Raw genomic sequence first — 13,508 nt, forward strand, 5'->3', positions numbered from 1 at the left:
AGCTTGCTAATGGAATCCTGCCCACTCAAGGAGGTCTGTGGAGGAGGGAGGCCAAGACAGAAGCAGCTTTGTTGGCCAAGTTGTACTGTGGGTGGCCCCCCTGCCTGCAGACCCTCATTTGTATCACGGTCGGCATCCACCCCCTCTCTTATGACCCCCACCTTATTTAACAGCTAACCTCGCCTCCACCTCCCCTTCACCTCGCCCAGCCGTCCCAACTCCAGCCCCCCTCGTCGTGCACACTGCTCTCATCTTCTTTCTTTGGCTAAATGACACGTTTTATTTTCTTTGACCCAATATGCTCCCAAGCCCGGCTGCTGCTCCCCCTCTCCCCGTTTTTACTTAGACGTATTCTTCTGCCACTTTCTCCTCTGCAGTCATGTTCACCCTCTTCTACCCACCTCCACATTTCCCTCTTTCCATCTTCCTGTGGAGGAGAGGGCGAGCTAGCGCCGGGCTCTTGAGTTGTGTACTTCCACCTGGTATACCCTCTAATTACTGCATCCTTTCTTTTGAGAAAAGAAATGGAGAAAAAAAAGGAAATGAAGAGCAAGAGGAGTACAACCACTTGTTGCTCCAAACATTGCTTTTATAACACTCCCAACTGAATTGGCGTCATTGAGCAACAAGAACATAAGCTTTTATGGCTTCATTGGATTAGGAATTTTTATTTCCAAAAAAGCTGTACTTTGAAAAACATTTCAAGCTCTGTATCGCAAAGGATCTCATTGTCATCCCTATTTCCCCCAATATTATATTAACTCTCCACTCGTAACCTATTGGAAGTTTTTCCATCCACCTTCATCTCAGCACTCATATTGTAAATCACTCTCCCTCCCACTCCTCCTGTCACCTCCTGCCTCCCCTCTCTCACTGTCTTTCTGTGAGACAGATGGCTGTCAAGGCCGTACAAATGGAAAGCAGTAAGCAAGTAAACAAACAATCCGGGATCAATATGGGAGACTAATTGAACAATGACACAAACAATTTTGCTGAAGTCTGCTTTTAGACATTTGTTGTCTATACGGCTCTCTCTAAGCTTGAAAAATGCGGCTGGCAGGCAAGGCCAGTTTGATCAAATATGTGTTAGTAGCTACAAAACAGCATCGCTCACAAATAGTTATTAAAATTCACCATACTAATTCCTACATAATTAATAATTAATAGATAAGCACCAAAAGAGAAATACATTCACAAATATTTATTTTTTAGCTTTTTTCCCTTTTCATAGGTGTGATTTGATTTGTTTTGTCAAGTATTAAATGTAAGATTTGGGGCAGAGGGGGTAACATTATTATAGAATGATTTTTAAAAAATAAGTATACTTTTACTGCTTCCTTCATTCTTTTGAGAAACTTTTTTTTACTGATCTTTACTGTCCTTATTTCTATCCTCTCTTAACTTGGCATCTACTCTTACTGTGATGGTGTTTCTGTGACTGATAACACGCAGATTTAGCTAATGATGCTTAAAGGTGCTTATCACTTGCTTGCTAATCTGGTTAGTGAGATACATTTACAAAGGTTGTAGATTAATTGGGGCAGAACCTCCCTCCAATTCTATTCTAACAGCTAACACACATATGGGGAGGATGTGAGTTTTACAGTGGGCTTAAAACTGTCCCCATTTTCTAAGTGATGTATACTCAAACCATCAGACTAGTCCGGGTGCCTGGCCCATTCTCTGACATTTACTGGGCTGGTACAAGGACATACCCTTTCCCTTCCCCTCCTCTTCCTTCCATTCCTCCCAGTTAATCAGACTGGTGTGAAAAGGAGGCTGATAAGCCCATTGTCTGGCTGACAATGTCTTGGTGATAGGCCCGTAGTGGCCAACTGGATGGTGCTCTGTCCCCTCTCCTCCTGCATCAACCCATCCCATATTTCCTTGCCCTGAAACCCTCTGTCCTCGCTCCTCCTCTCTCCTCACCCCTTTATCAACCCTTCTTCACCCTTTTTTCAAAACTCTCTTACCCCTCTTCGCCTTTGCCATGCCAGCAAGCCCCCACCCCCACCCCCACACCCCGCAGCCCCGTGCTATCCCTCCCTGACCCCTCTCCTCTCTCTCCCTCTCTGCTCACCCTGCTCTTTCCTCTTCTCCATTGAGCGGTGCAGAGCCACCAGAGGGAACTCATTAGTGCACTGCTCCCAGGTTAATTGGCTAGCTCAATGAAAAGGACTGAGAAAGAAGAAATGAATAAGAAGAACACCCACTCTGTCCAGGGAGAAAAGGGAATCGACCTGTGTGTTTCTCACGCTGGCAGCTTCTCTAAACAGTGATGCAGCTGCTGTCAGGCCAGATGTGATCCTCTCCCACTGATTAGTGCTGCTGTCCTGCTAACTGGGCGTGTAGAGGGGGCAAGGCCTTGGCCCCTATTGTTGGATTTATCTACCATGGAACTATGTAACAAATCTGTAAGGCTCCCCATGTGACAGGTTCATATTTCTCTAAGAAAGGAAAAACGATAACATCAAGCTGAATTGAAAATGTTATCCGTTGGCTATCTGGATGAGTCTATGCAGAGATGGCGGCTGTGTGCATGTCCGTGCATGCACATGTCCATGAGAGACTCACCACAGTGTGCACGGCACGGCCCTTCATGTCCTAAGAAACAGAGGGAAATGACTCTTGAGGGAGTGTGTTGTAGGAGTGGTGCTTATGACAATACCAGGAGTGTGTGAGTGGAGTCTGGAGTGCTGTCCACTCTTTAATTAACAACACAGCTTCCGTTCACCTTGGGCAACCAGCACATGGCGGCCAGAAAACAACTGACCTCACAATGTCAGAACAATAATAAATAAATCAAGATTACAATACATTCATTCTGGCAGCTGCTGGGGGTGGGCGAAGTGGTTGAAATCATTTTCACCATAATAAAGAGGATATTTTCCAATAAGACGGTGTAGTCCCTCATTCGTCCAGGAGTGTTCTATCGTAGAAAAGGTTTCAGTCGTAGTCATCTGGACACTGTTTTCAGAATCAAGACGTTTGGCTCCCATCCGGAAGTCATTCTCAATTGTGAAGTCACAATTGTGAGTCACAATTGAGAATGACTTCCGGATGGGAGCCGAAACGTCTTGATTCTGAAAACAGTGTCCAGATGACTACGACTGAAACCTTTTCTACGATATTTTCCAATATTGATATTTATCACTGTGTGGCAAATATGCAAAAGCATCTATAATCAAACTGATGGTAACTGTTACAAATTCCTCATATGTGTAAACAAATACTAACAAATTTTGTTAGTTTTTAGTTACAGCTTGCTAAGAATTATTAATTTGGACAGCAGAAGTTTGCTCATGATATGATTCTGCTCTGAGTCACTAAACTATAATATTGAATTATCACCCAACTCTAACGGATGCTTTTGTTCAAGAGAACATTTTTTTCCCCAAAGACTCACAATGGGAGCAATTTGGGGTTCAGTTCAGATCTTTTATCCCACAAAGGCACATTCTTGTGTAGCAAGGCAGCATAAAAACTTGATTCCCACATTTAAATTCCCATACCAACAAATCAGTGAGAAGGTCAGGAATGATTCTTTAATGGATCTGCAAAATAACACCATCAACTTCCTTTCAACATCAAAAACATTTAACCTAAGCAAGAAAATATAGTCTTTATTGCCTATTGGCACAAAGACACATATATTTACAGTAGAAGGCGGGGGATTGAACCGCCAACCTTACGATTAATAGCCAACCACACCCTTTCACCTGAGCTGCACCTAGAGCTACTAACATAAATGACATCATTAAAAGAGGTCCCCTGGAGGTTCAAATTATGGAGGAATTCAGTTTAGTGAGTGAGGACACTGCAGGCCTGAGTAAAGAATAAACAACGCACATCCCTTCTTCCCTTTCTCTCCTTCTCTTTTTCCTCTCTTTCTCTCCGGTGAGATGATAACAGGATCAGTGGTTCACTGGGCTTCAGCCAGCACAGGGATCATATTCATATGAGAGGGGTTGAGACTCTCTCCAGATTGGTTGCTGCACCTGACAGAGTGGGGGGGATTAGGAGTAGGGATAGCAACAGCGTTAGTCACAAACTCATTTTTTGCCGTCTTCACTTCTCCTCTGGATCTGCCTCGGTTTGTTGGACATTACTCCTTGTAAACCCCCCTCCCTCCCGCCACCAACACTCACACACACATACACTCACTCACCACACACTAACCTCCCCCCTTGTCTTTTCAGCCGGGAGAGAGAAAGCAAAAAGCAAGACAGGGGGGCATAGATTCGCTGCCATTGTGTGTCAGTCATTCTGTGTGTGTGTGTGTGTGTGTGTGTGTGTGTGTGTGTGTGTGTGTGTGTGAGAGAGAGAGAGAGCCCTTTCCTCCAGTGATTAGCTCTGTCAATGCTGGGCTCTTGCTGCTTACAGAATAATACAGTAAGGCCTTGAGGAACAGGAGGGAGAGGAGAGAAGGTGGTCTGCCGGCTCAGCAGTCAATGGTTTGTGTTATTGTGTGTTTGTGTGTGCATGCGAGAAAGAGAGAGAGACTGCGTTTGCTCATCTGTCTTCTGGACTATCTGTTTATGTGGGAGTGTGTATTTTTGGAAGTGAATTCAAGCTGAGTTACTTGGTTTTGTTTGACGACGCATGAATTAAGAGGTGGATGTCTGAGACTCGAAGCACAAAGTCTGAACACATAAAAATGACAATTAGTACAGTCCGATCTCTCTCTCTCGCTCTCTCACTCTCTCTCACACACACACACACACACACACACACACACACACACACACACACACAGGGTATTCCTTCATCTGCTGGTCAGGTAGCTGCATGCACCCTTGCCCTCTCTCTCTCTTTTTATTCTGAAGTCTCTTGCTCTCCGTCTCCCTCAGACACACATACACACACATCTTTTTGCTCATGTCATAAGTGGGTGTGCAGAGTATTGCCTTGAGCTGCAGATGAACATGAAATAAACACAAACTAGGGTAGTGACAGTTTTAAATCGGCTTTAGATCACTATGAAAGGTAAAGGATTAGGATGCTTTTTCCAGTCCTGAGGAGATAGGACACGGTCTTGGAGGAGAGCCCACTCCTCTCAGCCCACTGTGGGCCGGGTGTCTATCTTCTAATCTTCTAAAGCACTCTTACACCATTTGCATGAAACATGGCCTACATAGTTCGCATATGCGCGTCTATATAGGCTATGATAAAAACGGATCTTTTACACAATGATGGAAGAATAATTTTCTTGTGTGATATAGTCATCAATTTCTACCTGTTTTTGTTTTATTTCTACCTCACTATCTAGATTACAAAGTGTCCACTGGAGGCTGTTTTTAAATGTTGTAATGCAACTTCTGTTCTTAACACAATTCATCAATTAAGTTTTTTTTGTTTTGCATGTGTTTAAACCTTTACATTTAATATGTTATAGCCAGTTTAATGTGCTTTTATGTGGCCTTCTGATTATTAGAATCCTTCAAATTTATATTTGTGAGGTATTCATTTATTATTTCACAAGTAACACTTCTAGTCAATTTTTGTAACTTTTCTGAACTGGCTTTAAATCTCAGTATTTTTCATCTCGGATCCATTAAAGACACTAATTATATTCTGCAATTGATACCATTTTTATTTTAAACACCTTTTCTTATAAAATGAGTACAAACGATAACAAAACTTTTAGTCATTGCTTTCATAATAAGCCTGGACATTTCATTTTATCCATGTTTAGTCAATAATATTTTGCTATCTAATCGCTCTCTAATTGTGAATATATAGGCTACCGTGCAGGCCGTACTTTCGTCTTTTGATTACCGTGGGTTTTGTCAGCTTTTTTCGAACCAAATCAGGCATGAAACCTTCCCGGGAAGACTTTTTTTTTTGTCCTAATGCTTTTCTCTCACTTTCCTTTTCGAGTGCACGGAGGGAACTCGCAACAAAATCAAATTAAATTTTCTATTGAAAATGTTGCTCTTGTTATTCAGATGCTGGTTTAGGGTCTTTTGTGTGAATCTAATTATTCTCCACTATCAGGACGGTCCACAGGGTAATTAGTCACTTTTCACCAAAGTCCTCCCTGCATCCTCAGATTCTTATCACCATAACTCTGACATTTTAAAAGAGACATTTTTGTCTCTTTTATGATAGCCTGGAGTTTTTTTTTTATTCCTTTGCTTTCGCTTATTTTTTTAAGCAATTTGGTGATACCGTATGTGCGTAAATAGCCACTGCTTTCCGAAAATGAGCCTGCCTTTCAATTGTGTTGTGTTGGAGGGGAAAGAAAAAAACCCGACGACGTTGCTGCCTGTGTGGGGATCCTGTTTTACAGACAGGCAGAAATGTTGCGCCGTGCCAATCAGAGCAATAATGCCGTGCAGAGTTGGGAGGTGAGGAACAGTAGCCTGAAATCAAAAGGAGCAGATGAATAGGTGCTTTAAGGTCCGGCCGCGGCGAGAGGTCCGAAGCAGGAGGACAATTCAGCGCCTGCATGGCTCTCAATGAATTGCAACACTTGCACTTGGGGTAAATTGGAAAATTTAAGAGGCGGTAATAGTCTCCACAGTCTCTCTTATAGGAGAAACGAACTATATGAACTCAAATTCCCTTGTCAAACTATAGCCTATCACAGCGAAAAAATTAACTAGGCCTATAACTTCAAATATCATAATACTAAAAAAATCTATAAAGAACAAGATTGTTTCTAAATAAATACAGTAGACTCTAAAGTTAGGAGTATTAAAGGAATATAGTGGTGATTTGATTTGATCAGGCCTAATTCCTTCTCCTCCATCAACTTTTTTAGTTTCACTACTTTCAAAATAGCCAGTAAAATATGTATTCTTGCTTCAGCTCCAAACCTCTGTCCCTGTTTACTAATATTTAATTGCTGAAAATCGACTCTGCTACTGATTGTTGCACAGCATGACATGTTTTTTTGTCTGCAAGCATTTATTTTATTTTTGGTCCACTTGTTTCCCTCTGTTGTTTTCAAGACTGTGGAGTATGGACTAATAATGGCTCTGTGGCGGTAGTCAGTGATTAGGCATGTAAAAGAAAACTTTTTTTTTAAATGGGTTTACCCATACCTTCACCTTGGTGCAGCAGACCCTTGCAGCACCAAGCATTTTTTCAATATGTTGTTCCATGTTTTTAATTTTTCAGGGCCAAGTAAAATTTAAATTTTTTCACTTAAATGTTTTTACAGCAGTGCTTTAGTGCTGACTACAATGGCCGCTGCAAACCTCTCCTTCTTCAATCCATAATACTCATTTCTGCCACCTGTAGGCTGTGACCTTTAGGCAACAGGGAACACTTCATAAAAATGCCTGAAATATTTGTGTGCATCAAATATAATATCCAGCCAAATAGCCAGAGCCCTTCAGTCTGTGGTGGCTTTAAGGAAGCAGCTAAAATTTGAGTCATGTCCATTAAAGAGAAAACGGGCAGACAGCAGCGGTCAGATCAGCAGCTCATGGCTCGGGCTCAATCATACTGACAGCTGGAGCAGTGATGACTTACCAGTAATTAAGATGGGAAGATAACAACAGTAACATAAGTGTTTGTCTGTGATACGGCAAGTTTTGCATGTCTGTATGTGTGTCTGCAAATATCAATTTATTTGTGTTTCGTACACTACCTGGCAAGTGTTGATAATATGTGATTTTGGTGGTTTTAGAAAGAGAAAGAAAGAGGGGGGGTTCTAATCAGAGTCACTGTCGTTTTGTTGTCACCTGCTCCCAGACAGACAAAGTGGCATTTCCTGACTGTTCCCATCCCCGTCTGAGTTATCTGACACCCAAAAATACGGCTACAGGGAAGCAGGGAGACGAGGCACCACAGCCTTATCCCAGTAAGAAGATGGCTTCTTATCAGATCAAGCTAGGAAGTTTATTTTATGGAGTAAATCTGTATAGAGGGGATAAAGAAATGACACATCCCTTGCGGACACAAAGGGAGAAGGAGATTAGTCCTCCAGCAGCATATATGGCTTTAGTTCAACCTGACAGGCAGCGGATTGAAAGGTCATGAAATAATAATCCCCCTATTCTTCTGCTCTAATCCTACGAGGGTGTGTTTCACTATGGGAACGTATAGGCTGAGGCTATGTGCTGCAGGGTGGATGTTCACTTTGTGTTGTCACTGTATTTAGATAGGCATCCAACACTGATTTAAATTAATTAGACTAATTATGATTGAAGAGGGATTTTTTTTTTATGATGAATGTTAGTGCCAATGCGTCTGTGTCTGATGTTTAGGCTTTTTTCTATTTCTGTAACTCATGTTTGTACATATGCTGGAGGTTATTTTCTGTGTCTGGCTTTTTTTTTATCAGACAGGTTGGAGGTTAAAGGGACATTACAAAAGTCTGCCATCACCAGAAGCCTTTTTCTCCATCACCTCACACACACATCAAGCATCAGGTGTGATCCAAACACACACTTCAACCCATTGTGTGTGTGTGTGTGTGTGTGAGTTTGTATGTGTGTGTCCATACATGCACACGAGAAAGAGGGGGGAGATTATGCCATTTAGGGAAGTGTGATCTAGCACGTGGATGTGTGTGTGCGTGCACGTGTCCATGTATGTGTGTGTGTGCGTGGGCATGTGTTATGTGTTTGGAGTGTGGTGGGTAGAGAGGTGAAGGGAGGGGGTAGAGCCTGCCCAACAGCCTGATAATCAAGCAACGAAAATGAGAGAGCGAAATTCAATGCAAACTAATGTGTTCCACACAATTACTCGATTAATAATTCTTATTCCATTACAGTGCCATGGAGACTCAGAGAAAGAAAGAGAGAGACGGTGGGAGAGAGAGATTTTCAGAAACAGGAAAGGAGACGAGAGAGGGAGACGGTAGGGGAGAGAGAGAGAGCACATCAGGCTAAGAGATCTGCAGTGGCTGTATATTTCCCAATGCCTAGTTAAGGCTGCAAGGCAGGGGTCAGGAAACTTAATTATAGCGTAAGTGGATAGAAACTGCAGAATGATAAAGAGAAACATGCAGACCGATTGGAATGGCAAGGACAGGTTTAATACTATTTTATCCTGTCTGCTTCCCTCCCACAAGCCAGACCTGCAATCACACAAGGAAACGGCCCATATACCCCGCCTGACAATAACACTAATGCATATCAAAATTACATACTCGACAACTGCAAGGCATTTTGCATGGCCACTATTACTTTCCAATTTTGTGAGTTCAAGAAAATACATATCCCATGTAATGGTGATATCAGAGGAATTTCCATGCTGAGCGTGTCAGAGCTTCAGATAAGCGTTCACCTGTGGTCGAACAAGAGTTATTAAACCATATCTACCCTGATGGTCCAGCTGAATAAATAATCTGTTTTTAATTTCTAGGTCTGCCATTAATTCTCCATCCTCTTCTCTTTATTTATTTTCCTTAATATCTCAAAGTCCAGATTTTTTAGGAAGCCACATGTGTGTCTTCCACGTGTCTTGATTTGGATTTCAAATCAGTGGGCCTCAATGGGCGGCCCAATACACATCGTCCACTGTGTGAGCTCTGCAATCTATTTGCACTGTATACGATTTGCATATCTGCAGCTCATGAAGCAAGGCTTTAATTTCCTCCTGCTGGAGATAAACATCACCTTGTTGGAGCAGATGGGTGGAGGCAGGATGGGGTCAATGAAGAAGAAGCAGGACAATGGCATTGGTTCAGGCACTGAATGACCAGAAGTAATAAAATTGCACAATTTCCATACGGTGGCCAATTTTTTGGAGGATAAATTAGGATCAAATGTGATATAAGGAGATGCTGCAGAATTCTGTGAGGGGCTGAAAGGTTGGATGGTAATGTGGAAATTATATTCATTTTGTCACATGTTTATGCTCATATGTATGCTACAGAGGACCACATTTGTGTTACGGACTTGAAAATGTGATAAAATCACTTCTTTTGGTAGATTTTTTGACTAAGGCTCCTAACCTGTCTATTATCTTTAATGTTACGTGACTATATTTCAAGCTAGTTCCTTTTATGCCATCATCTTCATATATATTTTCTTGGTCAATGTCTATATTGAAAATAATTAATACTCTCCATAGAGCTAGATTCTATTTCTTGCTACTGTTGGCATTTTGTACTGATCACACTAGACGAGAGGTGCCATATTCTATGAATTAGAGTGTCAACTAAGCACCTTTCTTATGACAATATTAGTCACAATGGAAATGATTAATTAGCTTCAGATAGATGGAATTTAATCAGTGTCTGGGCTGGAAGGAAGTAAATTGGACGTAAGGTTAGACAAAATGAACTTTTCTTAATTTTCACTTTAACTTGAGCTCACACATTGTTGTACAGCATTTGTATTAGAGGGGGGAGGTGGGGATAGCAAGAATAGTTCCTGAATAATGAGCAGCTCATGCGGGAGTTATGTAAACCTCTTGTTATTTGGATGTTGGAACCTTGTAATTAAAGTACTTCTACAGGGGATGGTTCCGCTTTCTGCCTCGAGGAGAGCCGGGCCAGGCTGAAGGTTACAGAGGGTTAGAGGGGGTGGATGAGGATGAGTGGAGAGAATGCTCTCGTCTTTTATTAGCTCGCATTATCTTATATTTATTTATTTATCAAAGACATCTATGCAAATCAGGATCCCAAGTCATGGATCCTACTAATGACACAGACAAGAGTAATTCATTAAAAGCAGATGCACATATACACACAAGCACACACATTATACATGTGCAAACCCCTCATGTAACAAGTTCATCTGATTTTCAAAGACGCCGCACAGTCGGATAAGGCGAGAAGAGAGAGGAAAAGGCAAGAAATCTGCATCACAGTGTTAATTTAATCAGACTTCAGTAATACCTCTTCTTCTCCTCTCTCCCCAGGCAGCTTGCGGTTTCTCTGCTAGCTTGAGGAGAAGATGAAGGGAGCTTTCAGCCTCTTAGAAGATGAGGGTTAAAGAACGGAGAGATTAAGGAAGTGAGAGTGCGACTGAAAAGACGGCTGGGGATTATGTCATCTACAATTGATGTGCTCTCTTAATGTACCTCTAAACATGTGCCACCGGAGCCTACTTTCTAAATGTCTATTCACTCATGGGTTAATGTATTAACCCAGAAATACTTTGCAACATATGTGTGGCTCAAGTATTAAGAGTAGTTATCAGGGTTTATGTCACTTTGATATCCATACGGCGTGTGGAGAGATCGTCTTTGTCAAAGGAAGCCCATTTCTGTTCGGCTTCCCATACACTGCCATGCATTGTACTGATCTCCATATCAAAAAAGAGATCCTTTATCGAACGATCATAGGGACAAAATGTGTCTTTATTCCACGTCTTCATCTCCAATGAAAATGTTCCCGCAATCTAGTCCAACTTGGACTATGAGCAAAGGATTTATTAAATTGACTGATTCTCCTCTAACCGCTGAATGAATTGTCTCTCAAATTGCTGCTTGTCTCAACAAAATGACAGCGGAGAGTGTGTGGAAGATCTACAGATCTTATCCATAAGAATGTTATGGGGTTAAGTGTACTTGGAGGTGTGTGTCTGTGTGCACGCATACATACACTTGTCTGAGTGTCTGTAGTGTGTCCAACCATTCGATTAAATCCACAGCTATCACTAACAGGATTAGCTGAGTGGACAGCAGAAGTCTATCATTGCTTATTGATTTCCTCTGATTCCCATCAGCCCATCAGGGCAGGACATTCTGTGAGTGGCCCCAGTGGGAATCACTGCCGTGGGCCTGGGTTAACGTATTGTGGCTAACGTATCTGAGAGGCTTCAAAGCAGGCACCCATCTTTCTGTGTCAGGAAAAGTCAAATAAGTCAAAGCTATCAGGGGCAACAGATGCTCCCGTCTCTCCTTCCTGTGTGAAAAATACAGTTTGACTCCATCTCAGATGAAACACTCGGGGATCAATCTAATCAATGAATCACTACAACGGTAGTGTTGATCAACACTAATAAACCCAACAAAGTGGCCACTGAGTGTATATGCCTTATAGTAACTGTGTTTGCTCTTTTTCATTTATAAAATGAATGAATATGAGCAACAGTGGGAAGGTTTGCCTTGTTTCTTTACAGAATATGAGACTGTATTGTGTGGTTGCCGAATGTTTCATTCACAGTGATAGTGGGTAGCGGTTAGCAGAAGGTTTGCAGTGGAAATGACTTCGCTAGTTGTTTTTTACTGAAAAAGAGAAGATAACTTGGCCCTTTTTTTTACATGCTTCATGTTGTATTCACTGAACACTCTCAACAGCGTTGGAAACTTGGAGGAGAATTGGGGGGGTCAATGAATGGAATAGACCAGAGTCTTGGCTATTTCATCATGGTTGAGGAGGGTCCACAGTTTCGGCTGAACGGACTTTTCAACTCTAAGGGGAGGCATACAAGCTAGTTTTGAGCAGCAAAAGTGATTTTTGCACACTGTATTATTGGAAAAATCTGTATTATTATAATACGGCAACAAGAATCTATGTGATTATGTGTACAGTGCAAAAAAAAAAAACATTTGGAGTTCTTCTTTAAATAAGCTACAACAGACAAATGAACTACTGAGTCAAACTTAAAAGGTCAAACATAAGTGCAGATGAGGTTGCAGTGATATGGTTGTTTGTCCAAAAGGTTTTGTACACAACATTAAACCTCATTTGTAAATTGCAACCATCTTCCTCTGTCACAAATGACTGCACCATTGTTTCCTTCCTTCAAGAATAAGAGAAGTAGTGATGGAGCACAGAGGGATAGAGTGCATGCATCTGTGTAAGAGAGAGAGATACTAACGGAAGATAATAATCTAGGGGAAGCTGTCAGCAGTTCACCCTTGATGGCTCGGGTGTCAAAGGCTAAAAGAGGTCCACGGAAATTTGTGAAATTAATAATAGTGTTTGTGAAAGGGTGAAAAAGACATGTACGAGGAGGTTTAAAAGTGTACCCCTGGATGCAGCTGTGACAGGACCAGAAGAATTAGTCCAATTAAAAGTGGTAATTGCTTTGCTAATTTCTCCTATTAATTTCTCACCGTGTACGAAAGAGTGGGAGCATAATAGGCGAAATGTTTTAACCTTTCATTGCCTTAATTCCTTCTCTCACCTCCTCCCTACTGATGTCAGCATTCTCTCCTTGTATTTTAATAGCTCATCTCAGCTCTCCACCCCTTATGTTCTCACCTCTGAGTTTCTCTTGAGCTTCAAAAATGTCTTTGTCTTTTGCTTTTCTCTACAACCCGAGGATTCCCAAATGATTTTTTTCATACTGGCAGTTTGTGAAAAATGATAACTGCAACATGGATAATAGTTTATTTAGATCATGGTTTAACAGGTTTATTGTTCATTATTATGACAAAATAACATAAAGATAATATCACCAAAAAAATTTAGTTAAAGTTCATATATATTCCAATGTTACTATATAGTGTGTATATATAATATATAAACTACAGTGATACTGCAGCTACTGTGAATGATTTTCCAAAAAGGATAAAATAATTTTTAATATATTTGTAGAAACAGCGTCTAAACATCAGGCCCCTGGGCTGGCGGTTCTTGTGGCAGCAGTTGA

The 13,508-nt window shown here is 41.4% G+C and overlaps 1 long non-coding RNA gene across 6 annotated transcripts in view; it reads left to right on the top strand.

The window, feature by feature from the left end:
• LOC122885666 overlaps window positions 1–12,486 on the top strand; it is a 41,446-nt gene extending 28,960 nt beyond the window's left edge. Inside the window, exons 3-6 of one of the 6 annotated variants that reach the window (XR_006380160.1) lie at window positions 7,705–7,813; window positions 8,297–8,384; window positions 8,729–8,922; window positions 10,825–12,486. This is a non-coding gene — a long non-coding RNA (uncharacterized LOC122885666). The other 5 variants (XR_006380161.1, XR_006380162.1, XR_006380158.1 and 2 more) reach the window with 5 other exon arrangements.
• The last annotated feature ends 1,022 nt before the right edge of the window (window positions 12,487–13,508 follow it).

This window comes from Siniperca chuatsi, linkage group LG12 (assembly GCF_020085105.1).
Source record: "Siniperca chuatsi isolate FFG_IHB_CAS linkage group LG12, ASM2008510v1, whole genome shotgun sequence".
Taxonomy (NCBI): domain Eukaryota; kingdom Metazoa; phylum Chordata; class Actinopteri; order Centrarchiformes; family Sinipercidae; genus Siniperca; species Siniperca chuatsi.